This window comes from Tiliqua scincoides, chromosome 5, assembly GCF_035046505.1.
Source record: "Tiliqua scincoides isolate rTilSci1 chromosome 5, rTilSci1.hap2, whole genome shotgun sequence".
Classification (NCBI taxonomy): Eukaryota; Metazoa; Chordata; class Lepidosauria; order Squamata; family Scincidae; genus Tiliqua; species Tiliqua scincoides.
Genome location: NC_089825.1, coordinates 85,295,772 through 85,323,069, shown reverse-complemented (window position 1 = coordinate 85,323,069; position 27,298 = coordinate 85,295,772). Strand labels below are relative to the sequence as shown.

Here is a 27,298-nt window from a genome sequence, read left to right as displayed (position 1 = left end):
TGCCAAATGTTCAGGGTTTTAAAAATCATTTCCTTTTTAAAAATCAATGAAAAGGGTGCGTACAGGTCCCCTTAATCATTAAGCTTATTGTTCAAATAATGTACAGAGACAATTTCTCAGTAAATCTTCCTAGATGTTCTCTGCTGCTCAATAACACACATTTATTCATATTAACTATTTTCGATGCATACCATTCTGTTAACTCTGGAGTTGCCTCTCCCCCTCCAAAAGCAGTTGCCATTCGACCACCTGTTACTACATGTAAAATCAATTCACAGTTTGCTAATCTGTGTGCTTTTCTTAATGCAGCCTAATAAGGTTGTGGTTGGCTTGCGCTTTAATAAATTATAGTCCGTTAATGGTGTGTTTCTTGTTGCTTCTAGTAATATCTTTCAGTGACTGGTTAGGTCTGCTGAGTGTGACGGAGATTCTTTGTTGTCTACTTCACATTCTAATACCTCCCTTTTGCATCATACCTGTTCTTTTGTAAGCTTAGAAGGCATCCCATGATCCTAGTATTTTGTAGTAATAATCGGTATATACAAATTAAGATGTTCAAAATGTTTCTTGCTCATTTCCAACCTTGCCTTTGTACTGGATAAAGTGCATCTTTATTCCTTTTTTCAACATGGTCATTTCCCATGTCATCTTGTTCTAAAAGTATATGTTCTATTACCCTTTACTGCACTCTTTCATAGTCGATGTTTCAAAAGCCATTACGGAATTTCCATTTCATTCCATCTTCTCTGCCTTCAGATTACATTTTAATGAGATTTTAAGAGGTTGAAAACATGAGGCTCGCCTAAGTTTCAGTGCAGTTGCCTCAGAGTTAGTATGGAGAATAAAATAAGCCAGGAACACTGACCAGGAGCTGTGGTGCTTGAGCAAACCTGAGCTTTTTGCAGGACTTGCTAGTGGTTCCCAAACTGTGGGTCAAGACCCACTGGTGGACTGCGACCTTATTTTTGGTGGGTCACCAAAGGGTGACGAAAAGATCAGATAACTAATTGCCTCAAGCCCTAAAACTTTTCAAAAATCAGATACCATAGCTGCTAATTACCCTGCAAAGAGCTCAGCTCCTACAATTTGCAAGCATGGGTAAAATATAGGGAGGTTAATGTTTGAGGTTCTTTATCTGGTTGGTACTATTATAAATAAATAAAATATTATTTCTTTCTAGATCTCCTTTTTTAAAGTCTGGTAGACCTAGGGTGGGTTGCACTAGAGTGTCATTTTAAAAAGTGGGTCCCGGTTCTAAAAGGCTGTGCTAGAGATCTCTGTTGCAAAAGTTCCTCTCCCTTGTAATATAGTGAGGAAGAGCAATGAAATATGTACAAGAGCTGTTTTCCTTCCAATTTCCTAGGAGTAAGCTCTGCAAGAGATCACATGCAAATGAGTAGAAGTTGCAAATAGAGCAGAACTAAGGAGAACTTGTGTCATTTAAAAAAATAAGTCTCCTTTCTGTCCTATTTAAGGGCCACCAAAGCACTTTTTATTTCGGTAAGAAATATAAATGTATACATTTTAGTAAAATATGTGGCTTGGTTTCATTAGCAATAGTTGGGTTGACTGTGCAGGCCCAGTAATTACTGTGCTAAGTTAGTGTTAATAACTGAGAGAAGTTGTGGATAAGGAAGAGGTACCTGAGGATGAACTTGTATTTAAAAAGTTAAACCAGTTTGAAACCTGTCCAACTATAGCTACTGACCAAGGAATACTGGAAAATACAGTTCTGCAAAGCAATAAAAGTGTTTTATAAAAGTGAGGACATGGGATGATTTGGAAGAACCTACGATGATTAAACTAGTTTGAAACTATGTCAGATTTGTACTGTAAATGTGCACTGAAATCCAGTTGTGTGTTTAAAAAAAAAAATGTATACCCCAAAAATCTGTGTCTGGGAATAGCAAAATTCTGCAACCAGGTTGTCATTATTTTATGCTGTAACCTTTTACTGTTTTGCATAATTTATGGTACTTCTAGTAGTTGTAGGGATATGTTTAGCCAACTCAAGCGCTGCCCTTGATCCCTTGTTCAGTAGCCTTTCTGACTTCTGAGGTGCCGTCAGATATTGGTTATATTCTTTCAGTCATATCTCCGTAGCCATAAGGGCTAGGAACCTATTAAAGACAAACAAAAAGAAAGTAGAGGTTCTTAGGAAGCTGATCATCAACACCTGATTCTTTGCTTGTGTAGAAGCTCATGGTACAAGTCCAATCCTATCTATTCTCTTTCAGATATTGTTCATGATGGGGGGTGAGGTAGGGGAAGTCTGTGACTGGCTTACAACCTGAGAAGTATCAAATCCCTCTGAATTGCAGCCTCCGTCTCTCTCCCTCCTCCCACCCCACACCACCTCTGTTACATGGGAGCGTGTGTGTGTGTGTGTGTTTTACAAGTCCTGAGTGAGCAACGTCTCTGTCAGAGTTGAGTAGTGTGAGCATGCAAACTGAGTGGTTGCTCTTGTGCACAGTGAGAGGTGTGATTGATTGCTCCTGTTGTGCTTGAAGATGTAAAAGCCCCCCTGACTCTGCAAGAAAAATGCCTTCTTTTGCCTTCAGAGTCAGGGGATGCAGGAGAAAGCTCATCTTGGTACTTCAGGTTGTTGAGCAGTCTTCAGCACCTGGGAAGGGGGAAAGGATGAAGTGAAACTCCTAGCCAACTTAAAGATCCTTTAACCAGTTGAACATTTGGCTTTTACCCTATTAGCCGTTTAATTCTACACTGCTCAAAACAATAAAGGGAACACTTAAACAACACAATGTCACTCCAAGTCAATCACACTTCTGTGAAATCAAACTGTCCACCTAGGAAGCCACACCGATTGACAATCAAGTTCACATGCTGTTGCACAAATGGAGTAGACAACAGGTGGAAATCATAGGCAAGTAACAAGACACCGCCAATAAAGGAGTGGTTCTGCAGGTGGTGACCACAGACCACTTCGCAGTCCCTATGCTTTCTGGCTGATGTTTGGGTGACCTTTGAATGCTGGCGGTGCTGTCACTCTAGTAGCAGCATGAGGTGGAGTCTGCAACCCAAACAAGTGGCTCAGGTAGTGCAGCTCATCCAGGATGGCACATCAATGTGAGCTGTGGCAAGAAGGTTTGCTGTGTCTGTCAGTGTAGTGTCCAGAGCATGGAGGCGCTACCAGGAGACAGGCCAGTACACCAGGAGACGTGGAGGAGGCCGTAGGAGGGCCACAACCCATCATCAGGACCGCTACCTCCGCCTTCGTGCCAGGAGGAACAGGAGGAGCACTGCCAGAGCCCTGCAAAATGACCTCCAGCAGGCCACAAATGTGCATGTGTCTGCTCAAACGGTCAGAAACGGACTCCATGAGGGTGGTATGAGGGCCCAACGTCCACAGGTGGGGGTTGTGCTGACAGCCCGACACCGTGCAGGACGTTTGGCATTTGCCAGAGAACACCAAGATTGGCAACCTCGGCACTGGCGCCCTGTGCTCTTCACAGATGAAAGCAGGTTCACACTGAGCACATGTGACAGATGTGATAGAGTCTGGAGACAGCAGGGAGAACGTTCTGCTGCCTGCAACATCCTCCAGCATGACCGGTTTGGCAGTGGATCAGTAATGGTGTGGGGTGGCATTTCTTTGGGGGGGCCGCACAGCCCTCCATGTGCTCGCCAGAGGTAGCCTGACTGCCATTAGGTACCGAGATGAGATCCTCAGACCCCTTGTGAGACCATATGCTGGCGCGGTTGGCCCTGGGTTCCTCCTAATGCAGGACAATGCTAGACCTCATGTGGCTGGAGTGTGTAAGCAGTTCCTGCAAGATGAAGGCATTGAAGCTATGGACTGCCCCGCCCGTTCCCCAGACCTGAATCCAATTGAGCACATCTGGGACATCATGTCTCGCTCCATCCACCAGCGCCATGTTGCACCACAGACTGTCCAGGAGTTGGCGGATGCTTTAGTCCAGGTCTGGGAGGTGATCCCTCAGGAGACTATCCGCCACCTCATCAGGAGCATGCCCAGGCGTTGTAGGGAGGTCATACAGGCACGTGGAGGCCACACACACTACTGAGCCTCATTTTGACTTGCTTTTGGACATTACATCGAAGTTGGATCAGCCTGTAGTGTGTTTTTCCACTTCAGTTTTGAGTATGACACCAAACCCAGACCTTCATGGGTTAATAAATGTGATTTCCATTGATGATTGTTGTGTGATTTTGTTGTCAGCACATTCAACTATGTCAGGAACAAAGTATTTAATAGGAATATTTCGTTGATTCAGATCTTGGATGTGTTGTTTAAGTGTTCCCTTTATTGTTTTGAGCAGTGTATATATTGCAACACTGCAGACTGGCCTGTTTTGAGGGTCTTTGTTATCTTCCTTATTTTCAACATTTAGATTTAAAATGTAAGCTCCTCAGGGCATGGACTTGTCCCTCTTGCTTGTATTTCATTGTAAAATGTCATGTAATTGATGGAGCTGTATCATAATAAATTAGTATCTTGGGGCCAAAGTAGGCTTTGCATTAAGGCCATCATGAGCACTAAGTTTTCTTTCAAAAATACCAACCACAGGGAGTATAGGTGATCTTGGGTTTTTCTCTCACATTTGTGGGAGTGGTTATTGCTTTGATTTTGTTTGACTCCTGAGTTTAAGATGAAAAAACCCACAATGCAAGGTCAGGTTAAGCTTTATTCAGGACCAACCAAAAGTAACAAAGTAAATAACAGCAAGCTTTTGAATTCGGCAGAATTCTTCCTTGGGTAAATGGAGGACAGAAAGGACAATGGATGTCTTGTTAAAGTAGAACCCCAATTTAAAGGTGGAGTTTAGGAAATTTCCTGTAAATTTCACTCAGCTTTTGAAAGGTGTAAGATGGTTTCAGTGAATGTGCAGTGCTGTTTAGATTTTCAGAGGGAGAGAGAGAATCTAAAGTAAACGCAGTTGGGTCTTCAGCACTAACTTGAAACTCAGAGGTCAGAAAAAAGCAGAGCAACAAGATAAGCTTCATTATCCCCAAAACAGGCAATAAATTTTATGCACTAGAGTCTAAAGTCAGTTGGAGCCAAAATGGATGTATTACCTAGCATTGGAGTGTATTTCATCCCTTCAGAAGCAGAGTCCTGTTATCTGGTGGAGGTTGAAAGAACTGCCTTCTCGGTTTAAAAGTCCTACTGCTGGGCAGCCAGTTGCAACATTCTCAAATCCCAAAGTCATAGTTGGCTGAATTAGTCCATTAGAAGAAAAATCCACCATCCAAGGTCAAACTGGCTTAAGCTGGTATTCTTAAGCCATTATTTTAAAGCAGGGTGGCCACATTTCATTTTCTGGGAAAGCTCCTGCCAACAGCTACACAGCACACAGAATTTCAATAGGAATCATTTCCCCACCACTGCAGCCCCATGCTGAGGAAAGCTGGATCTGTTAAAATTCTGCTTGCCTCTGGCAGAAAAAGGTGGCAGGTCTTTTCTAAGCAGGCCAGCCTACTCACACAGTCTGAGCCAACCAATTTGTTCAACCTGCTCCTTGGATTGTGGCGCCCTAGACAGCCACCTCAGCTGCCAGTGTGTGGTTGTGCCAGTCCTGGATCAGACAAGGCAAAGACCACAGAGAGGCATTCTTGGTGGCTGCACATTAGCTGTGGAGCTCCTTTCCAGTGGACAGTTGCCAGAGTTTGGGTGTCCAGAGTCAGCCTTACATGAGAGTGGTAGTGGAATATTTTCTTGGTTCATTTTAGCTACTCTTATTTTTTTAAATAGATGTTTTTTCCCAAAAAAGAAAGAGAGAGAGACATTGGTATCCAGTTTGAATTTTCAGACTGTGGGCGAGGAACAAAACCCAATAAAATAAATAAAGTGCAAGGTTACCTCAGTGCTGCAAACATTAAGGATCAATCAGTTATGAACCCCCACCAAGATACGTACTGCTAAATTCTACACTCAGCCTTAATGGTTGGCTAAGCCCTCTGCCAACCCTCTGATTTCACTACCTGTGACTGCGTAACAATCTCTTCATGACTTTCCAGTGGGCCAGTATGGGTGTGAGGTTGAGGTAGGCGGAGCAGGTGGAAAATCCTTTTTTTTTTTTTTTTTTTTTTTTTTACAGAGGAAAAATGCATAGTTGTTTCCAGGCTGCTTCCCTTTCCCCTGCCCCCAAATGTCCAAGAACCGCCCATGGATTAGTCCCATGTGAAATCTGTGGGTGTTTTTTTTCCCCCATCAGTCCAAGATATTGCTTCTCTTTTGAAGCGGTCATGTAATGTTTGGCATTACAGAAGAATCTAGAAGGTCACCTGCCATCCATCCTCTCATTGACCCACACAATACTGACTTCAGCACCCCACAAGCAGAGCAAATGTACTACATAAAGAGATACCCTCAGGAATAGTTATCAAATGCCACTTGCCTGCAGGAAATGCTTTAAATTGGGGCGATAAGAACTGATTCAAGCGCTTTCAATTTCCTCCCAGTGCACCTGTACGTTGAGATGCTGTAATCCATACCTTGTGATTATATGAATTACATACATAATAATCAGATTCAAATATGATTATATGAATTCTCGCAGGATTGTTGTGATGCTGTAATCAGTGGTGAAACTAGAGGGGGGATTGATTACAAGTTAAAGGCAGGAGACCTCATGACGGAGTTTAACTGTTGCAAGTTGGGAGTGGGGCAGGGGAGAAGGGTGGGTGTTGAGGGAACCCAACAGCACCTTGACAGCAGTCTCTTTGGTCTGGCAGCCACTGCTGCTCTAGGCACTCTCACAGTGTGAGTGAGGCCTGTGGTCAGGACTTTCCCAAGACCAGCAGGCCAATTGCTGTCCCACTTGCCAAATGATGTGGCAACCTCTGCACCTCCCATTCTCCAGTGTTCTACTGCTGCATTCTCCTCCACACTTTTTTTGTCTCCTTCTTTTCCAGTCGAGGGAGTAGAAGGAGAAGGAGCAGTAGATGCAGCAACTGTTACCTTGCACATGCCCAATCTCGTCTGATCTCGGAAGCTAAGCAGGGTCAGGCCTGGTTAGTACTTGGATGGGAGACCGCCCGGGAATACCGGGTGCTGTAGGCTTATACCATAGACTTTCGAGACTGAAGGTTGCCAACCACCAGTAGATGCAAGCAGGCAGGCAGAGATGGGCACCCCCACTAATCAGCTGCCTGATGCAGCAGCTTCAGTTGGCCTTATGGATGTGCCGGCTGTGCCTGCGGTTGAATTACAACTTTGACCCAAGCTTGTTACTCTTCTTGTTCCAGTATACCCCCTCTGAAGTGGCTTCTTGTTGCCACTATATAACTGCCAGCTACAGATAAGAAAGACTCTGACTAGCATAGCAGGAAGCAAGCGACATTCCTTTCCCCCTGCAAAGAGGTCAAGGATACCGATCTACCTTGCAGGGGTGTTGCAAGGATCACTGAGATCAGTGACCTCAGACAATGGACCAAGTTCCATTGATGTCTGTGGAAGACAGTCTTCTCCCAGTTTGCCCTGCCCATATGCCTCCCTCTTCAACTGAGGTCTTGCTCCAACGTTCTGCACCATCAGAGGACAGCAATTTTCAACCACTGTGCTGCAGCATATTGGTGTGCTGTGAATGGTTAACAGGTGTTATTCATTAACAGGGCCATTGGGAGATGCGAGCACCCCCCACTCCTGACTGGCAGTGTGTAGTGTGCTTTGTCAATTGTCAAAAAACCGACGGTGTGCTTTGACAATTTTAGCTCCTTGTCAGTGTGCTGTGAGACTAAAAGGGTTGTAAACAGAGAACCGAAACCAGAGACAGTCTCTTTTCAGTGATGACAGTCAGACCTTGAAGCTTCATCAGGTGGACATTCCATACTTCCCCCTTCCTTTTTCTGGCCAGGTGCCAAACCAAACTTGTTCTGTTCAGGACAGCCATTGGGAAATGATGAAACATGGTTCCTTTTAACTGGTCCTACTTGGGTTAGATGCTCTAAATAATTGTTATATTTGATGTTTGCATAATAAGTATGTATTAGTTCCCAGGAGTACTACAGTAGAAGGCTGAGATAGAAATATATAGTTTGGAACACTCTGAAGTACTACACAAATGCCTGAGTGGTGTCTACTTCTAAGATCTCTCAAACAGGTCATGGTTAAAATCTTGCCTGTGTAAAGTAGATTCAGTGAGCTCCAAGACAGTGGCTTTGATGTTCTGATATGTCTGGAAAGCTACCATTCCATTCCCCCTCCCACCGCTTTTAGGGGGAAGAAAAGCAGAAAGTGCATGTATTTCAGCAGGCTTTTCCAGGAAACGAATGGGTGGGCTGTCATTTTACAGCTGCTCTTGTATTGCTCTTTTTAATTGCAACTGATTTGTTGGTTGAGGTCTATTTTGAAATTATCCTGGAGGAATTGTGTGTCTTCTGACATTGTCAGCTACTTTGTAGTGTAAAAAAGGTGGATTTTAAATTCTTCAAGTAATCAGAATTCTGTGCCTGTGTAGGCTGAATTCTGTAACCTGTAGAAATTTGGCAAAGGAAGTTTATTGACCTACATTTGCTTATTTTGTGTAATTTATTTCGCTTCTGCTATTTATTTATTTAGTTTTGCCTTAACCTGCCTGTCAGCCACAAATTGGTCCCCCGAGGCAATATGTTAGACTTGTTCTATGCAAAATACAATCTGCAATGTAATGCCTTTCAAACCAAAATAAAACCCAATTCAAAACCCTCACAGCAAAGACAGCCTTGCAAACACAGCTGCAAAAGCTTCCAGCCTGAGACACGTATATCTTAGGGCCCAATTCTATCCAACTTTCCAGAGCTGATGCAGCCCCAAGGTACTGGAACATTTGTTCCCTTACCTTGAGGAGGCCTCAGTGACAGCCCCACTGCATGATGCAGCATACATCCCGTTGGCATGCCTGCATTGGTGCTGGAAAGTTGGATAGGATTGGGGCCTTAGTCATTAGTTATGGCCTAAAAGGAAGGGAAAAAGGAGATGAGTTGTCATGTGCCAAGTATATTAGTTGAGCTGTGGAAAAACAACTTGTTCACAGTGGAGCAGGGTTATACCTAGGAACTGAAACGGTAACAGCACCCTTTACTGATGAGGGTAAACACACATCCACACCCACTGTTATTATACAGATCTGGCTTGCATGCTGTCACCCTTCTGACAACCTGTAACCTTTCTTGCATGGTCTCTTGGAAGTTCTTCCAATTCACCCTAGGTGACCAGGCCACGGCTGTCTGCAAAAAGTAAAGCAGAAGGAATACTCAGCAACCCCAAGCATATAGCATTATTGCTTGTTAAAATTCATTAAAATGCCTCCTGAGATATGGAGAACGTAACTTCTTTCCTACAGGTTCATAAGGAGCAGAGTCTGCCAGTTCTCTCTTGGAAATGAATTTCACAGGAAAGGCGTCATGGAAAGGGACATAGAACTATGCACAGCCTTGAAACATGCCATCCCCACACAAAATCATTGAAACTTTGTTCAGTATTCACCTCAGCTACCCTGGCTCCTGTGATTACAAGCATGAGTTATAGAAACTGGTGCTGTTAAAAAGAGAGCCCATGATCTTCCATTCTTTACATAAGAACATAAGAACAGCCCCACTGGATCAGGCCATAGGCCCATCTAGTCCAGCTTCCTGTATCTCACAGCGGCCCACCAAATGCCCCAGGGAGCACACCAGATAACAAGAGACCTCATCCTGGTGCTCTCCCCTACATCTGGCATTCTGACTTAACCCATTCCTAAAATCAGGAGGTTGCGCATACACATCATGGCTTGTACCCCATAATGGATTTTTCCTCCAGAAACTCGTCCAATCCCCTTTTAAAGGCGTCTAGGCTAGACGCCAGCACCACATCCTGTGGCAAGAAGTTCCACAGACCGACCACGCGCTGAGTAAAGAAATATTTTCTTTTGTCTGTCCTAACCCGCCCAACACTCAATTTTAGTGGATGTCCCCTGGTTCTGGTATTATGTGAGAGTGTAAAGAGCATCTCCCTATCCACTCTGTCCATCCCCTGCATAATTTTGTATGTCTCAATCATGTCCCCCCTCAAGCGTCTCTTTTCTAGGCTGAAGAGGCCCAAACGCCGTAGCCTTTCCTCATAAGGAAGGTGCCCCAGCCCCGTAATCATCTTAGTCGCTCTCTTTTGCACCTTTTCCATTTCCACTATGTCTTTTTTGAGATGCGGCGACCAGAACTGGACACAATACTCCAGGTGTGGCCTTACCATCGATTTGTACAACGGCATTATAATACTAGCCGTTTTGTTCTCAATACCCTTCCTAATGATCCCAAGCATAGAATTGGCCTTCTTCACTGCCACCGCACATTGGGTCGACACTTTCATCGACCTGTCCACCACCACCCCAAGATCTCTCTCCTGATCTGTCACAGACAGCTCAGAACCCATCAGCCTATATCTAAAGTTTTGATTTTTTGCCCCAATGTGCATGACTTTACACTTACTGACATTGAAGCGCATCTGCCATTTTGCTGCCCATTCTGCCAGTCTGGAGAGATCCTTCTGGAGCTCCTCACAATCACTTCTGGTCTTTACCACTCGGAAAAGTTTGGTGTCGTCTGCAAACTTAGCCACTTCACTGCTCAACCCTGTCTCCAGGTCATTTATGAAGAGGTTGAAAAGCACCGGTCCCAGGACAGATCCTTGGGGCACACCGCTTTTCACCTCTCTCCATTGTGAAAATTGCCCATTGACACCCACTCTCTGCTTCCTGGCCTCCAACCAGTTCTCAATCCACGAGAGGACCTGTCCTCTAATTCCCTGACTGTGGAGTTTTTTCAGTAGCCTTTGGTGAGGGACCGTGTCAAATGACTTCTGAAAGTCCAGATATATAATGTCCACGGGTTCTCCCGCATCCACATGCCTGTTGACCTTTTCAAAGAATTCTATAAGGTTCGTGAGGCAAGACTTACCCTTACAGAAGCCATGCTGACTCTCCCTCAGCAAGGCCTGTTCGTCTATGTGTTTTGAGCAAGGCCTGTTCGTCTTTGTGCTTGTGTGATGCAGATGAACACCACTCAAGTCTTAGTCCTGAAGTATGGGTTTGCTAAACCATAGTCCTTGTGTGAAGTTGGCAACCTGCTCTCTAAGGAGTAGAGAGGGAGTGAGAATTGTAGGACAGTTTGATTATATGATATTTGACAGTGTGTTTCTGCAGCTCCCAGATAAGCCCGGTAGCTCCAACAAATAAATTATATATGGGATTTTTTGAAGCAAAAATGTGACACTTAATGCATTCAGATGTCAGTGATTAAAAATGTTCAATCCCAGTTTAGCAAGGGGAAGTTAACAAGGCTATTAAAAGCAACTGGCTGCGGCAGCTGGAGAGGCTGAGGATTTGGTCTCTGTCTCTCTGACAGGTTTTGCTTTGGGGAAGATTTCCAGACTCTCTCTCAAGTTGCTGGAATTGCAGGCACTAAAGTGTATAACAGAGAACTGGCTTGTTGTTGGGAGTCAGCAGTCTTCCCACCTGCCTTTAAGTGCCTGGGATGAAGCCATGAATGACCCTTGTGGGCTTCCCCAGAATTTGGGCTTGGTTTTTCTTTACACCATGATATTCAAACCAGTTAAGCCAGTACAGGTCCCGTCTTTTTAGCCATAGATTTGGGACCTGTGGATTCAACTCGCTGCAGTTCTGAACCCACAGTGGAGGATTGAACATGAGTTCCCAGAAGAGACTGGAAGTGTTCTCCAGTAATGTCTGGGAGCCTTTCTGAGGCCCATAGAGGTGTCTGTTGGCCCATGGAATGTCTCTGGTTGCACCTGAAGGTCCTGTGGACCAGACTCACAGATTTGCTTATCTGTGGGTTTTGGTATTTACAAGGGTTTGGGAATGGATCCCCCGCAGATACTGAAGTCCAACTGTATACTCTGTTTTTGAGTGAGCTTCTTCAAATAACCCAAAGAGAAGCAAATGGCTGTGCTCCCTTTTTGCTCTCTCTATTTCTTTTTGACATTTGCAAAATTATATCTGTTGTGCATCAGTTCCTTCCTCTCAGTCATAGAGTATGACTCACTCTATTTATTGTCCTTGTCTTCTTACCTTGACCTTAGCACATTTTTCAGGTGTTTGTTTAGGTTGCTTTTCACTGTACACTTAGAAATAAAGTATGAATGCAATGAATGTGTCTGCAAAAGTATGCATCCCATAGATATTTTTCTCTGGGAATTCAAAGTTGACTTCAGTTCTCTGTTGTTTGTAGAACATTTGTCACTGAGCCACTTTCTTAAACTTGCTTCCGAAATAACATAGCTGGGAAACAACAATAAAAAGACACCCCACCCCATCCAAAGAACCCAAGACAGTGTAAACACTACAGAGCTACAGCAACATTAGAGAATACCTGCAGTTGTTGTGGGCAGATAACAGAATGTTAAGTATACGACCTATGAGAAATTTGTTGTCACTTGACCTGTGACATGGCTCTGGGGCTTCAGGATTGGACAGGTAGTTGGCAACCATTCCCTTAAGCTTTCTTCCCACCTTGGATCTTTCCAGAATGCCAGCAGATCCCTGCCAGGCACGTTTGAGCGTCAGCTTAGAAGGGAGCTGCTGCTATTGTCAGCCGTGCCCAGTAAAGGCAACCAGAAGTGGTCCCATTCAGAAGTGTCACTATAAGGCCAACTCTGATTTCACACTCAGTGGTCATTCCCCATCCTGGACTAACTCCAGGTTGTCAATCAGCCAGTATATTATTTGCAGGAATGTCATCCTCTTAGGAGGCTGTAAAGGCTGTAAAGTAGATATATGTATAGTAATTTCACTTCTAGAATAATGCCACAAAAAGGTGCATCTGGTGGAAATCCTCCCTTTGAGACTACTTCACCCATCTGTGCCTATGGTCAAGAACACTGTGCCACAGGCCTTATTTCAAAACAAAAGTTGCTTCTTTTCACAGAAGTCACTTTTGACATGCTTAAAGGTGTTTATCCTGTCCTTTTAACAAAACCTTTGCTCAGAGTGGCACTCTGTATATGTATAGAGGTACTCGGCATACTTAGTTAGGCAAGTTTTAGTTTGTTCATCTGTGCCCGTCCTTGGAACACACTCTGAGACTAGCTGGAACTGAGCAGGGGTGGGCATCCAGGGGCATAAGAAGATGAGTGAAAGAACGAGGGGCAGAAACCACACTCAGAGATGAGCTGGCAGTCAAGGGAGTCTGCATGACGATTCAGTGCAACACGTTTCTCAGATTGATGAGCCAAGCTAGGCAGCGTTCTGTATATAGGGCGAACAGGGCTCCTTTTTGCTCCCCAAGTCACCTGGTTCTTCTTAAACTGACTAAGTGCAGTTTCCTGTTCCTGCCATTGTCAGGGGGGGTGCTATGAAGCAGCAAAAGTCAGGTTGGCCTGTCCCTCCCTATGTATGTTTTCCTATGTAGGCGGGACATAAGACTGGCTGCTGTAGGCCCTAGTTCAAGACACGCACACACACATTCTCTTTCTCAAACACTGCGTATTAGGGAATCCAAAGAGCTCACCAAATGCCATTGATGGTCATCTTTCAGCATAGCCTCCGATACATATGCAGAGGCTGCTACTTCTGAATCTCTTCATCACTTCTTAGCAGCAGGAGCTTTTGAGTGAATGTTATTTTTCTTTGTACTTGGCAGTGCTGACATACAGTAAGCCAGAAATGAAAATTAATATCTACAAGTTCCCCACAAGCAGAGAAAATAACTCTATTATGTGAAAGTGCACCACTTCATGTAAATATGATATACTATTTCTATAGAACTTTTCAATGTACCAAAAATACTTTACAGTTCCTGGCTCAATTTGTATTCAGGGGGCATGATGTGGAACTAATAAGTCAAGTAATACTTAATAGGGTCTGACTGGCCAGTATAATCAGACTCAGGAAAGAGTAACTCCGCTTCTTGCTCCTGTGTTAGATTGGCTAGTTCTGCAAGCCCCATTTGGTCTATGGTCCATCATCAGCTGTTCTAGTTCAATTCCTGGGGTCTCTAATTAAAGGATCTTGGGTAGCAATGCTGGGAAAGACCTTTTCTGAGATCCTGGAGAGCCAATGCCAGTCAGATCAGAGTTGGCCTAAGTCGTTTTCTGTACCTGAAGAAGCAATTCCAAAAAGTACTACCTTCCCCTAAATTAAGATGGGGCACAATCCACAGAAAAATTATCCTCTGTCATGGAAGCTGCTGAAGAACCATCCCAGTGGATTGTCGAGGCCCATTCATACATGCATATTATCACTTGATAGCTCAGTCATAGGCTGATAAACATGTGTGAGTAACCAAGCCCAATAAAGTAGGCCTGTCCATGGAAAAGTCAAAAACCCAGTAGACTGAGGGACATGAGTCAGAGATTTAGGACAGGAGGCTTGAGCTCAGTGGTAGAGCACCTTACCTGGGATCTCCAGCTGTGGGATTGGGAAAATTCTGTTTGAAACCCTTGTGAGCCTCTGCTAACCAGTGTAGATATTATTGATTTAGATGAACCCAAGGGTCTGATTTAGTGAAAGGTCACTTCCTATATTTCTGTCTAACTCTTTATGATCTTACCACATCAACCCTGGAGGAGAAGGATTCTGAAATCCTCTGTGAATACAACTTGAAAGAGCAATTGGAGCTAGCCGCCTTCTCTTCCTTTGTACACAGGGGGGAAAAAAATAACAGCAAAATAGAAGACAGAAAGGCAAGCTGTCCTAAACGTTTTCATGGGATTAGTGTTACGGTGAATAATAACTGGAGCATGTTTGTCTTGTCAATTTTATCCATAGCACTTTGTCCAAAAACTCCTTGTACTGGGGGGGGTAGATGAGCATGCATCCCCCACCTTGTGGACAGGGAGTGGTGAGAGAGGTAACTTCACCCTCTCCCTTTGCTTACCTAGACACAGGGGTGTCAATCTCGTTTCATACAGAGGGCCGAAGTTAGCATATGTGGTGCTTGCAGAGGGCTGGAAGTGACATCATCACGCAGAAAGTGACATCATTTAGCAGATGATGGCCAGAAATAAGCACTTTTCCTCCCATAGAATCTCATTAGCTGCAAATGACAGAAAAAAAATGTGCAAATCTTGTTCATATTTGTAATTGCCCAATTATCAAGCTGGAAGAGCCCATTTATAATGGAGGCCAGATAAATTGCTTCCGGGGGCCGCATTCAGCCCATGGGCCTTATGTTTAACACCGCTAGCTTAGCATATAACTTCCCTCCTCAGTGCTGTTTCTGTTTCAGATGAGCAAGAGCAGTGCATACTGGATTCCTAGCATGCGCTGCTCCTGTTCATTAGAGGAGGGAGACTACATGCTAAGCACCAGTTAAGAGAAGGGAAGGCAAGAGGGTTGGGTTCCAGTTTGCCTGTCTCTGCCCACTTCCTACTTTGTATGTACCAGGTGGGGTGGGGTAAGGTAACTGTAGCTGTGGCAGTCTCCCCTCTTTTTTTCTTCCCCCGAAGGGTATTGCTGTTGCCACGATCCTCTTCTGACTTGTTCTCAGCAAGCTGGAAGAGGATTTGTAGTGCCCAGCAGAGCAGCAGGTTGGAGAGGACAGAGGCAGCAGGCAGGCTGCAAGCTCATCAGTTTACTGGCTGCTCTGCGAAACCATTCATGGGCAAACCAGCCTTGGTTGAAATGTATTATTTTTCTTTAACTGTGGATTAAGTTTGCAACATGTAACCAGGCTGTGCAAATGAATCAGGGAAGCAGCAATACTGGGAGAGGGGATGGTGGTGAGGGACAAGACTTCTCTGGCAGATGTTTTTAGGGTAATCTCATGCTGGTTTCTTTGCAGCTTTTAGCTCCCGAGTGCCATGAGTAGGATGTGTGTTTTTCAAGCGCCATGCGACGTTTACAAGGCAGAGATGAATTTTGAAATGGGAAAGAGGCACTTGCTGCCATTAAACATGGAGATCCACAGCCCAGAAGTACCTGCTGCATGCAGTTACTATGCCGCAATTACTGTTGGGGGATAGGAGGGCCAAGCTACACATTTCTAGTGAAGGGAACACATTCTAAATTGGGAAAATTCCGAGTATGAGCTCCTTCAATCGAGACTGCCTCACTCCAGTACAGGACCAGCTGAAATCCTTCACAGCTCAGGCCCCACCTTGGGTTTCTTCCACCACCAGTGAATGCCAGACCCTTTCTGGGGATTCTGCCCTTTCTACCCTTTCCTGGGCAGGGTTGGCAGTGGCTGCAGATTTTCTCACCTCTCTCTCCTTGCATCCTACCTCTGTCGGGGCACCCTGATTGCTGCAGCAACAGCTTCCAAGGGAAATGTTCTTATATAGGGCTTCACTTGGGGCCCAATTCTATCCAATTTTTCTGCACCGGTGCAGCCACAATGCAACCCCATAGTAAAGGAACAAATATCCCTATACCTTGTGGAGGCCTCTGTGATTGCCCCCCCCCCCCACTGCAAGACGCAACATGTGCCCCATTGGTTTGGCTGCACCAGCCCTGAAAAATTGGATAGGATTGGGTCCTAAGGCTGCAATCCTATGTATACTTTCCTGGGAGTACGCCCCATTGAACTCAGGAGGACTTACCTCTGAGTAGACATGCATAGGATTGGGCTGTAATTTTCCTGGGCTTCTTGCACCTTGGACACTGCTGTTGCAACATTCTAGGTTTCTTACTGGAGAGGGAGAGTTTCCTACCCCCACTCACCCTGTTGCCAGGTAAGCTTGGGAGAAGGGAGCAGGTAGCAGGCAGTATTTAATGGTTCACAGGGGCGGAAGGCATGAATCATCTAATCCAGCTTGCCATTTCTTCTTCTTCTGAGTGCTTGAAAGGACTCAAGGGTGCGCTTAAGCCTGCACAAGGAAAGGTTTTTAAAAGGGAGTAAAAGTCAAAGTGCACCCAGGGGAGTATGTCCACCGCTACACACTGCATGAGGAATCTGTGATTGTATTTCCTGACCTTTTTTCCCAGTGAAATACAGCTACAGGGTCTGCCGATATGTTTGGGGCAGGGATGAGGACAACCCTTTCCCCATCTGCTGAGTCTCAGTCAAAATTACATACCCCAAGCTGCTGCTGGTCCTGTAGGAGAGAGGGTAGGGAATACCAACAACCCTGCCTACAGACTGAGGCCTTTGGGCTCTCTTCAGGCACAGAAGAGACTGGGGTGTGCATCAGCAACCCATGTAGTTTCAGGTAGTGTGAAACCTCTGGTTTGGCCACAGTTATTGCAGATATCTGACCTTGTCAGATATTATCTGACCTTCTGGCCTTGTCTAAACAGGACGAAATTCAGGCATCACCCACAACTGCAGGGAATAAGTTCCAAACCCCTCTGCGAATAGGGAAACTGGCTATGAGGGAATGTACTGACTAGAGAAGTACCCTATGCCCGCCCCCCCCACAGTGTCCCATTACCTTCCCTTTTCTTCAGTAGCAAGCAGGCATGTTTCTTGCTTTTACAGAGGCTAGAAGAGGAATGTGACAATCAGGCAGGCAGTCTGCATGCTGAAAGGACTTAACCAGAACATAACCAGGAAGCAAGAAGTGGGGGGTGGGGGAGAACTGCAGATAACACAGGCCAACACACATTTTGCTTCCTTAAACATTACACCAATTCCTGGGTATATTTGGGGTGCCGATTCCAAAAATGGCATCTGTTTTGCCCTATCACGTCTAGTTTTGGAGACATGGCATAGCCTCTTTAGTGAATTGTTCAAGCAGCTTCCTCATGAGGAAGTCTACACCATGGCTTCCTCATGAGAAAGCTGCTTGAACCATTCACTAATGAGGCTATACTACGTATATCTCCAAAACTAAGTGGCCTTTTCAGCCACACTAGACGCTGTTCCAGAACCACCATTCAGAGCGCGATACCAAAGTCTTTCGAGACTGAAGGTTGCCAACAAGGCGTGATAGGGCAAAACGGATGCCATTTTTGGAATCGGCACCCCAAATTCATATCAAACCACCATAAAGTTTGGAAAAAACTTCTCTGACCCTTAATTTTGTAGGCCTATGTAATTGAATCTGTGGTTACCAGAGCTGTGGATACAGGGGGATGTCTGTCCTGCATGCTAGGGCCTATCTCCTGCTCAAGCCCTAGGTTTAGCTCAAGAGAATTTTGATTAATACGCATCCTAGATCTGGTACCCAGGTATCACTCCTGGTTTGGCAGCATCTTAACGAGAATAGATCCAATGCTGGTGTAGTCCATAGAAATGAGCAAATGGCAAAAGAAGGTTAGGATTGGAGTATTGTTAAAAAAAACAAAAACTGCTGCTAACTGACGTGGCAGCAATCTGCCCTTTAATTCAAAATCTGAGAAGAGGGCTGCTTGCAGTTGCTTGGGGATGGCACTCTGTCTGTGCCCATGGGCATTTTTTCCTCTGTATGGTTCCTTCACACATTGAAGGGCTGAGCCATGACACTGTAAACAGGTTCTGGGACTGGGCCCTGGCACTGGTTAAGATTTTCCTGGCATTCATTCACTGGTTCTTTCCCACCCCAACCCTCTTCCCTGCTGCTCAGACATTCCATTGTAAAAGCTTGCTTTGCTCGTCAAAGACCTGGCAGCGAAGACTTCTCCAAATAGCTGGAGCTGGCAGGGTGGCTGCAAAACATCACATCTCTGCCAACAGCAAGCACCTGCCAAGTCATCCTCCTTCCTATGCCTGGTGTGGAAAGACTGTGGGGGGGGGGAAGGGAGAAGGAATCTGCATTAAGAATATGACCAGTGACACCTTTCTAGCATATTGCAAGCAAGGGCAGGTGCTAGACTGGGAACGGCTGCCTCCTTCCCCCCCTTCTTTATAATTTATAATAAATTGTCCATCAGTAATGGTCCCTTTCCTTGGCAACGCAATCGGAGTGTGAGTTCTGGTGGTGTGTGCACAGCAACCTGGCTTTTGTGGCCTTAGCTTGTGTTTGCCAAGCAACATTCTCTCAAAAATTCTCTTCTTCTCCTTTATGGAATTCTGCTTTGATTGACAGCAGTGTGGCAACTGTGGACAATGGGAGAACAAACCTGGAGTAGATCTGGGGCATCCAGTTTGCAGGTCACAATGGAGCTTATTTGGGCTCAGAGCTAGGGAATGCCTCTACAGTGTGTGTTGCACATCTGTGTTGTAATGTTTTCCGTCTTCTTTTTATGTCTTACTTATACCTGCCAAAATCCTATAGCTTAATTTTACTTTAAAAACTGTTATATCATGACCCCAGTGGGCCCTCCTTATCTGTGGGGGTTTGGTTTCCGGCGCCCCACAAGTTTACCAAAATCCATGGGTGTTCAGGTATGCAGATGTCACACTGACAGAATGGGGTAAACTTGCAGAAATTGTGGAAATTTATGTAAAATGCGTAAATTTGTGCAAATTGTGGAAATTGCCTGAACTTGCAGAAATTGCCTAAATACACATGTAAACTGTGTAAAGGGTAAATGGGTGGTTGTGAGGTGAGTGCTGTGAAGTGGCAGGGTGCAAGGTGAACAAGGCTACAGCAAGGTATGTGAATTTTTAAAAATTCATTTCCAGTCCATGGGGTTGATTAAATCCATGGATGTGGAGTCTGCAGATACGGCAGGCCCACTGTATTTTGCAAAATTCCAGATGGCTTATAAAATCAGTCATACTATTACAATATAATTTTGTTTTGTTTTTAACAAAACCACTACAAGCAATATAAACAGCTACTCTCAGTTTTAATTATGTATGCAAGTGCCACCAAAATATATGGCTCTTGACAGAATAACAGCAAAAATCTCTGCCTTGAGGAACTTGCATCCTAAAATCTGACAAAGGGAAATCAATAGAAGATGGAGGTAGTGATAAACAGGGAAAGAATATGCATTCAGTTTCCCTTACGTGGGCTTAGCATCTAGGTTCCCTAGGCTTTGGGTAATGGTTCTGCTTAGCTATCTAATAAAATATGTGAAGAGGGGCCTTTGAGCATGTGCTGAGTGCCTTTCCCTTCTCTAAAGATTATTTGTAGCCAGCTACCTATGCTTTTAGAATCGTCAGGAAAGGCTTCCAGTCTGCACACAGCAAGCATTCTGGAAGGCTAAACCCTTGAGGCTTTTTTTCTGGAAATTATTCTGCATCTCTAGATGAGAATCCAGTCTGTCTCACCTGGATTTCAGGTAGGATGCTGAGTTCTGATCTTGCATAGTACTGCTTCCAAAGTTCATAAGGAGGTCTTCCAAAGTTCATTTGGGATTCATTCCCCCAAAATTGACCCAGATCCTTCAGAGTTTGTGCCCAGTTTGTTATGGGATCACCTTGATGTGAGTTCTTTTTGACCTCTTTGGTCTCCTCCATTCCTTTCCCCTCAATCTAACTTGGTGGCAGCAGCAGGGAGGGCTTGGAATGGGACCCCCTTGAGGCCCTCCAGAGTGTCTGAAATCATGGGAAATGTAGTTTCTCAAAGCTGAGAGATAGTGAGTGGTCCAGATTAATCCAGGAAGCTTCATGGCTGAGTGGGGATTTGAACCTGTATCTTCAAGGTCTGAGTACAACACCAGAATCACCACACCATCTTGGCTGTCAGGGTTTCAACTTCCCTTGAGCCCAATCAGTCTTGGCCATGCTGACTGCTTCCTTCATTCTTTTTCTCCCTTCTCCCCCAGGAGTTGGTTTGTCACCGACTTCAAAGCCCTGATACTGCAAAAGATATTTGGGATTCTTGTTTGTTCTGGATCATTCATTTTCCTTTTCCTCAATTCCTGACTTACTTATATCCTATATATCTTCTATCTGACGTCTGTCTGTCTGTCTGTCTGTCTGTCTGTCTGTCTAATATTGTTTGTTTCAATTGTTATTTTTAATGCTTTGTTACTCACACATTTTAGTATTGTAATTGATTGCTTTATTTTTCTGTTCTGGCCTGTGCATGCACTGAAAGGAAATGTGTGAGAATGTTGGCCATAAGCTCAAACCTAGGAACCCATGTCGTCTTTGCGATTGGTCAGTGTGTGGCATGCAAGATGCTCCAACAGGGGGTTAGAACTCTTATACGCACAATGCAGTAAGCAACAAAGGTGTGTGTGTGTGAGGGGCGTGGGGAGCTCAGTGCAAGGGACCTGAAAGTCCGTGAGGCTAAGCTGCAAGAAAGCAAGCCAGAGACATGCAGCTCTCCAGCAGAAAGCTCATCTGAAGAGCAAAATAGACCAAGTGGTCAGATGCAGATTATTATTGAGCCAGATGATAACAACCTTGGAGCCTGAAACTGACCAGCTTGTCAGTTTTGCCTCTTCCAATCAGCCAAAGCAAGGCAGTTCCCTGGCAGTTGCAGGTTGACAGTGTATTGGCATGACAACTCATAGTACATAGCAAGTGCTTTAAGGGGAAACTGCTGAAGGGCGCTCTTTAAGGAATGAGAGCTGAAATAGGGGACAAGATTCTTGTACAAGTTCTCCTGAAATGAATTTACATTCATGCATACATACATACATATAATCCCCCCATGTCTCTGACTGTGGATGATAGATTGAGAAAGGGTTAGAGGGGAAAATAATCAGTGTCGAATTAGCAAGTTGTGATAGCATTACGTCACGCCTTAAATCAAGATTTAACTTCTGTGAGTTACAAACAAGGCTTTGGCTATGGGTATCTGTACCAGGAGCCATACATGGAGTGTATATTTAACCTAGGCTTGCGGTCAGTTGCTGAGACTTAGGCTGCAGTCCTAGACAACACATTCCAGGGAGTAAGCCCCATTTAACACAATGGGACTTACTTCTGAGTAGATAAGCCTTGGCTTGTGCTATTAAATTGTAAGACCTGGAGGTCAGCCAGCATGGAGGTTTTGCCTTGTTGATCAGGCCAGGTTCCTAATATTTCTCCATAGGCGTATCCAGAACGTTCACACTGTCTGCCAATCACAGGGGCTGAAACTGCATATTGCTGATCCCTTCTAGGACTTCAGAGCCGGAGTGCACAATGTCTTGGGTAGTTTACTAGGTTAGACTAATCTGTCCTTGGGGTTCCTGGTTCTCCTGACGGTATCATTCAATGCTTCCAAAAGCAAAAATTTGCAACTGGTTGCAGTTGAAAATTTATTTTCTGAAACGTTGCCAGACTTGTGCAAAAATTCTTTTCAGCTGTAATGTGCTGAAACGGTGTGTCAGCTTTTTGAGACTTACTCCAGACACCTTGTCAGGCCAAGACTGCAGCTGCATTCTTGTCTACAGCATTATGAATTAAAACCATAGTAATAATTAGCGGTTTTAAATTTTTTTCCCCTGCAGCTTTTTAAAGCAAACCTACATTCTCCCCAGTGCTCTTAGATCTACTCCCAATATCCCAGACTGCCTGGGATTCAGTAGCTATGACTGCCTACTTTTTCACTTGAAAACCAAGATAGATGTCTAGAATATATCTTGTTTATAGCAAGCAAGCAAGAAAACAAAATCATACATAAAGCTAAGGGAGCATAAATTTTAAAAATGGAGAGGGGAAGCAATTCCCTCTACTCTTATGGGTGATCTTCATGTTCAAAAGAATCATGTATCAGAGTTGGGAAGGGATCATATTTCATTGGGAGAGCACCTGCTTTGCAGCCAGAAGGTTCAATCTGTGGCATCTTCAGTCAGGACTGGGAATGACCCTTCTCTGACTGACACCCCAGAGAGCAAATGTTGGTCAGTCCAGATAATAACGAGCTTAGCTGGACTGACTCAGTTGATGGCACCTTGATCTATGGTCCTAAGGGTGGTATCATTTAGATTGCAGGCAGGGGCTTCAAAAGCTCACTGCATCTGAAAAACTAGCCTGTAAGGATTCTAACCTGGTTTTCATCCTCATGTTTTCTATGTGCAGGAAATTTTGATGCAGTAGATTTTTCAGTCCTGATCCCCAGCTTGCTTGTTTGGTTCAGCTGCAGCAAAGCTGTGCTGTGCATGTCGATCAGTTCACACATGCCATGGGACTTGCCCTTTTGGGAAATGTCAGCGGTGTTCCTCTTCCTATATTTTGCTCTTGTGTTGTCTGCATGCGCTGTGATGGTGTTGCTCAAGTCATATTAGCCTTGCATGCTAGTGGAGGCTAAAACCCACTGCCAGTAAGTACAAAGATCAGGTGTACTGAAAGCAGGGGCAGGTGGGCTTTGGGGGGGGGGGTGTCACAGTTCTGGTACCTCTTTTTGCCCTGCCTTCGTCTCTGCACTCTCCTCAACAAGCTGGTATGTTCCAGTTTGTAAACAATTTGGCTCTGAAAATTCCACCTCTGCAGTGGGTTTCATGGACGAACACTAACCCTATAGACTAATCTCAGTCATAGCTCTAATCCTTGTGAAACTTGGTTTCCCTGTCTTTAAAGTGGGGCTATAGTATTAGCAGTATATCACATAGTTGTGCCAGACGACACAGGACTATAAGACATTTTGCAAAATAAAAACTTGCCATATCAATGACGAATGGTACAAGTGTTAGATCTTTTTTCTTTGCTACCCTAGGAAACTCTGAGCAAAAGCGTTCATAAAAGCGTATGCCCCCTGCCTTGCCATTCACTTTCATCTTTCTGTCCCCAAGTCCTAGATAAAAGTGAATGCTGCAGGCTTCTGAGCAAGCTTTGATGACTCTCCAGGCTTTGGGTGACTTACGTGCGCGTGTGTATGTGCTCTTTCTTTGGTCTTCATTTATGATGCATCCAACAAAGTAGGCTCTTACCTATGGAAGCCTGATATACCAGTGAGTCTCTATAATTCTGTGGCAGTTCCCCTATAGAGTCAATGCCATATGGCACTGGTGGTTATCTGTACCCAGATATTCCCTGCAATCTTTTGCTTCCAAGAGGGAATCTTTGCGGAAGAGTTTTGAGAAGGAAGGAGGACTGAGATCTATATAGTGCCTCATTTGTAAGCAGAGAGTTTCTTTCAAGGCAGGGGGGCATTTTAATGAGCATTGGGCGCTTGAGTGCCAGAAAAGGCCCCAGCATCCTCAGCTGTGTAATTAATTTATCAAAGATGCAGACATGTCAGGTCTGGTGTAAAACATTTTCCATACAACCTCACTTTTCTGTTCTGCTGGCGCTGAGGTGGTGAATTGCAATGTAGTGAGGCTGAGAGCTTGGGGTGCCTCATGATCCAATGCGTAGTGAGAGACTGCTAATTGGTTGTGTCAGAAAAATGAATTGCTGGCCTCTTCTTAGTTGCTTATAAAATTTCATGCAAAAGCTTTCCCTGGTCTCACAAAGCTTCCTTTTAAATAAATAAGTCCTGGCCTTGCCCACCTCACTCCACCACCCTAACACCCTTGTTCACAAAGGGAAAAACAGTCCCAGGAATCCACTCTTATAAAAAAAACAGAGTGTTGCTACTGGGGCTTCAGGCAGTCAAAGTCAGTTGTGAAAGTTCTGTCTCGAATAAACTCTGCAGCCTGGAGCACTGGGACAGATCTGTGGGACAGCAGAGATGGGGTCTGGAATTGGAAAAATGTTTTGATCAGGACAAATACCGCATAGAGTCAAAATATGCCAAAGTTGAGGTCCGGAGCCAGGTAATCTATAAAAGGGGAGGTTGAGAAAGCAAGTCAGGGAATACAGACCTTGGGTTTGGTTAGTCAGGGAATGATTTCGATTTGCCCTGGAAATACTTATGCCTGGGTTGGTTCAGGAAGAGCTGGCAGTGGCTTAGTATTGGGGCACTAGTACACTAATCTGGAGGCTCCTGGTATAAATCCCAGGAGATCCTGATGTAGGGAAGCCTGCTTTAGAAAGACAGTGCAAGCACTGCCTTGAATCTTTTTGAAAGAGGAAATTGCTTGCCCAAGTTTGACTCTGTGAGATTTGTGCAGAAAATCTCAATGAAGACACTGTGATAACTGTACATGTAACAGTGCAGCCAGAAGATGCAAGGAGGAATTTAAGAGGTCATTGTTTTGAGATGGTGCCAGTCACACCCACTATAAACTACATGAAATTCTGAATGCCTCATTGCAACAGGCTTGTCGAATGCCAGTGTGGTGTGACAGAGTATCTGACTACGAGCCAGGAGACTCAGGTTCAAATCTCCACTTAGCTATGAAACTGGATGCCTCTGGGATAGCCATTATTTCTCAGCCTAACCTATCTCACAGGACGGTTGCAAGATGGAAATGGCAAGAGAGTAGAAGAATAATGCTAGTACTATAATAAGTAGCTATTATTTTAAGAGTTGAATCAGTAAAACCACATTCTTGCAAGTAACTAGTGACTGAATTCTGATGTTACACCAAACCAAGCTTGATGATGTTTTAGTGTGTTTTCTGAATGGAAAAGCCTATGGTGTTTCACTGGTTAGCAAACTAGGATAGGAAACTTGTCTGAAATACATTTGCGCAATATGCTTTGGTTGGCAAATGGTAATTGCGGCCGTCCCTCCATCACCAGAAGCTACTGCACCATGGGGATGGGAACTTGTAGAGGTTGAGTGCAAGGAGGAGAGGGAACATAAAAACACACATAGCACTTAAAACCATGGTTTTTTTCCTTGTACATCTGGAAGCTCCAACTATGGTTATGCTAGTAAACTCGCGGTTAACACAAACCATGTAATATCTGAATTGACCCAATGTCTGGGTCTGAAAAAGTGCTATATTATTAACAGTATTTATTAACAGTATTGTTAATATGTTATGTCATATTGATTACTATATGTCACTTGGTTGTATCCCTCCTAGTCTGCCAGGCTCTTCCTTTGGTGAACTCCTTCCTTGGTTCATTTGGCTCTAGCTTCCAGTTTGGCCCACAGAACCAGTATGCATTTTGAAATAAATGCCTCCTGATTCAGTCTAGAGCAGTGTTTCTCAAACTGTGGGTCGTGAGCCCATTTCAGGTGGGTCCCCATATATTTCAGTATTTTATTTTTCATAGACTTGTTGCTCCCGTGGTACCTGACTGCATTTGGGGAAATGTTACAGACCTGTACTTTTAACAAGCTACTATGTACATTCTTTTAACAATGATAGTAAATGGAACTTACTCCTGGATAAGTGTGGGTAGGATTGCAGCCTAGGATTGTGAAAAATGTTCCTGCTTGATGCTGTCACTTCCAGTTATGACATCACTTCCAGTGGGTCATGACAGATTCTCATTCTAAAAAGTAGGTTCTGGTGCAAATTGTGTGAGAACCACTGGTCTAGAGCATTGCCTTCCAGAGCCACCTTCTACCCTGCCTGTTTCAGATATATTCCACAGTCTTGTGGACTTTCAACCACCCTCTGACTTTTAGCCTTCCACTTTGCATGCTCTCTGCAGTGACCTGCTCCAGCTTGCAGCTGATAATCTCAAGGCTGTAGAGACTTACCAGAGGCCTCTGTCTGGTGGGAACAGAGCTCCCTTGAGTCCTGTAGCATATTTAGTCCTGGGTCCCTTTAGGGAGAAGGGCGGGATATAAATAAAGTTTATTATAAAGTTTATTATTATTATTTAGAGAAATGCAAAGCAACTTGAGGGCAAGAGGGATGTCTTTGGAGTTCCTAGGTCGTTGTTGCCTTTCACCTACCTACCTCTCGTGGCTTTGATTTTTCAATGTCAGGACATACAATCATCAGTGATTGCAGAGACAAACCATCCCCATCAATTTTTCCGATGGGTGGCCACCTGCCTTCTGATTCTGAACTTCTTTGCCAGCCCTTGGGCAATGGACTCATAGCTCAGGCAGCAAAATCTGTTTTCATGCTTTTCAGCTGTCTTCCTGCTCAAATACAGTTGTTTACAATGCAAGGAAAAAGACTGCAAATTCCATGGTGTCAACAAATCCCTCCTCTGTAGAGGAGCAAAACTCTTGCTTTGCCTAGCTGCACGACAAATGTGAACTAGCTTGACGCTAGTTCAGCTGTTGTGACTGTTCCTCAGGGAAACCTGGAAATTGTGCAGTGAAGGGACTCTGAACTCTTGAATGATCACTACCTGCCTTGTCTCCGTCCGGAGACTCATCAGATAATGATGGAGTTTTACCACTGTGATATGTGATGGTGATTTTATCATGCTTGTATACTGCTTCCATTCGGATGGCTGAGAATTTGAAATAAATAATTGGAGGAGACAGGGAGGGTTGGCTTTAAAAGAGATCATAACTTCTCCACTTGGTTTTATTTTTTGAACCATATTTAAGTTTCCAGTTCCCTATCCATAAACTTACTGTCATCTTCATCTGTGGTCTGTCCTCTGGATTATCTGTTAAGCTTCAAAGGCTCCAGTCCTGAGCTGTCAGAGGCTGAATTATCGCAAGACCAGGAGAATGCCATACTATGGCTGAATTTTAAAGGAACTACCCCAGCCTTGGGTGTAATACTACCTAGCAGCAATCTACCTTGCCACGCACGCAATCGGGCAAGCATCACTTGCCTATTACTTGGATTTTTATCCAGCCTTTTTTTTAGCACAAAACAGCTAATGATAAACTGTCAAAACCATT

The 27,298-nt window shown here is 44.4% G+C and overlaps 1 protein-coding gene and 1 pseudogene across 1 annotated transcript in view; both read left to right on the top strand.

Moving 5' to 3' along the window:
- LOC136651116 (acid-sensing ion channel 2) overlaps positions 1 to 27,298 on the top strand; it is a 471,153-nt gene that overhangs the window by 333,607 nt on the left and 110,248 nt on the right. The window lies entirely within an intron of this gene.
- On the top strand, positions 6,926 to 7,045 carry LOC136654531 (5S ribosomal RNA; annotated as a pseudogene).